Source organism: Macrobrachium nipponense, chromosome 4 (genome assembly GCF_015104395.2).
Source record: "Macrobrachium nipponense isolate FS-2020 chromosome 4, ASM1510439v2, whole genome shotgun sequence".
In the NCBI taxonomy this organism is placed as follows: Eukaryota; Metazoa; Arthropoda; class Malacostraca; order Decapoda; family Palaemonidae; genus Macrobrachium; species Macrobrachium nipponense.
Window position 1 is genome coordinate 144167316 of NC_061100.1, and position 2500 is coordinate 144169815.

The window sequence follows — 2500 nt, forward strand, 5'->3', positions numbered from 1 at the left end:
AGACGTAGACAGGGTCCAGGAGGGGAAAGAAACACTCGAGTTCGACGTCCTCTCCTACATAAGCCACCCTTGGGACTCGCACTTCCATAGCTGTGATGTTGATGGCTGGAAGAAATAGAGGAATGTCCATTAGTTGTACGAAATATTATGAATTTAGTAGAAGGAACAGATTTAAAAGAGTTCATTCTCGTTAATTCATGTCTGCTTTCTCTCTGGTTGTAATGGCGTTGCTGTTTTTGTTTGAATGATGAATGCTCTGCAAACAAAAAAAATCCATACATACACACACTCACACACACACGCACTACACACACACACACACACACACACACATATATACATACAATATATATATATTATATAATATATATATGAATATATATATATATATATATATATATATATATGTGTGTGTGTGTGTGTGTGTGTGTGTGTGTGCGTGTGTATGCGCACACAAGTATACGTAGTATATAGAAGTTAGACACCGGTTTTTTAAACGCATTAAACAATGGAGCACATTTCACTTCGAGAACAAAGGTCGACGGAACTGGCAACCTAGTATCGAGATGAACAAGCAATGAAGGCTAAAAAGTAAAGAGGAAAACAGAAGAATGACTACTTGAGATTTTCATGTATTGAGCACAAGCTTGAATGTGTGCAGGCATTAAGAAAATAAGCTTTGAAAATTTTTCAAGAATAAAGCGTGGCTTACGAGACGATAAACGCAAACATAAACATGACCATTTGCTAGAGTACAATCGTTTAGAGGAGGGAGGAAGAGATTATTCGGGAAAGGAGGCCGTTATTGGAAGACGCAGAGGGTCGCGTCATCACCAGAAGAAGAGCAGCAATGCCACTTCGAAGGGAGACTCCTCACTTCGAAGGAAAACTTTCTCACAGCAAAGGAAGAAACCTCACTTCGAAAGAAGACTTCTCACTTCGAAGGAAGTCTCCTTACTTAGAAGGAAGACTTCTCACCTCGACGGAAGAGTGCTTACTTCGAAGGAAGTCTTCTTCCTTCGAAGTAAGACTTCTTCCTTCGAAGTAAGTTTCCTCACTTCAAAGGAAGGTTTCTTACTTCGAAAGAAGACTTCTCACTTTGAAGGAAGACTCCTCCTTCAGTAAAAGGCTCATTCCTTCGCAGGAAGACTTCTCATTTTAAAGAGAGCCTCCTTACTTCGAAGGAAGACTTCTCACTTCGAGGGAAGACTCCTCACTTCGAAGGAACACTTCCCTTGATGTAAGACTCTTCTCTCAGAAGAAAGACTCCTCACTCGCTTCGTGGTTAAGCATCGCCTGTCTTCCTTTCTTTGAATTATTCGTGTTGTCTTTGGATCTGGATTAGATAATAGATTCATTGTCCCTTTTCCTTTGGCTTTTGCTAAAAATAAAATGGCATAATAGAAACCCCGATCATAATTAGTGAGTTATACATACCAAGACAATACTGGCCTTTGTTCTTGAAAAAATAGTATTTGCCATGATAATTAGCGGGTAACAGAATAAAGAGATATAAAAGTAAGAAGAAAAAAGGCCCGATTCATTCAGCACGATGTTTTCAAAGGAAACAAAAGACGAGAATTGCTGTTATGCAATCAATGAAGCCAGACTCATTGCTAGCTTGGACGACGAGTTGAATACTCTCTCGTTCCGAATTAGCGTTAGTTTGTTTGGCGAGAAAAACCGAGGAACGTGATTATATTTGAGCACAACGTTTCGATGCGTTTGCTCTGCGTTCTTGCATTCCGTCTCTTCGATTGGATGGATTGTCGTGTATTTACAGATACGCATGGTAAAGCAACTGCACAAGCGAGAGTTAAAAATGACCTTGCATTGAGGAGTGAGAGATGTGTATTTCTGGTGATAGAAGTTCACTCTCGACGTGGTTCGGAAGTCACGTAAAGCCGTTGGTCCCGTTGCTGAATAACCACTGGTTCCATGCAACGTAAAAACACCATAAAAAATGACCTTGATCCTTTTACTCAAGAAAAACTTCATTGGCGATAAAATTCCATCTGAACGTTGCAGTTGTTAAGAGGAAGCATTACTACAGGACGCTTTCTTCTCTTTGGAAAAACTAATAAAAGCTTGTCTAATTTCCAAGTAAAAATTGTTTCGTCAATCAACTTAGAATAATATTAGTGAACCATTATCAAACTCAGAAAAATGCTCGTAAATGTAGCAATGATTCCAGTCAGTCAAAATTTTATTTGAAGCCTTCCCGAAAATCCACGAATATAACTAGCTACAAAGAAGCATAAAAATAACTTCTTAATAATATCATGAAGCTATTAACATATGAAATTATTACTAACCTAATTTTTTTTCTTTCATATCAGCAACACTCCCCTGAGTAAGATGCAATTGAACTGACTTACTCTTAAATAGATTTTTGAAATGCATATGGCTTCATTTGTTCTGGTAATTCGTATTGAAATTGCTAGCGAGTATCGCTATTGTCGACGTAAAGTAAAAACTAAAAGAAGTTCTCAGGGGAATC

The 2500-nt window shown here is 38.4% G+C and overlaps 1 pseudogene; it reads right to left on the reverse strand.

The window, feature by feature from the left end:
• LOC135211249 (uncharacterized) overlaps window positions 1–2500 on the reverse strand; it is a 384314-nt pseudogene that overhangs the window by 125506 nt on the left and 256308 nt on the right.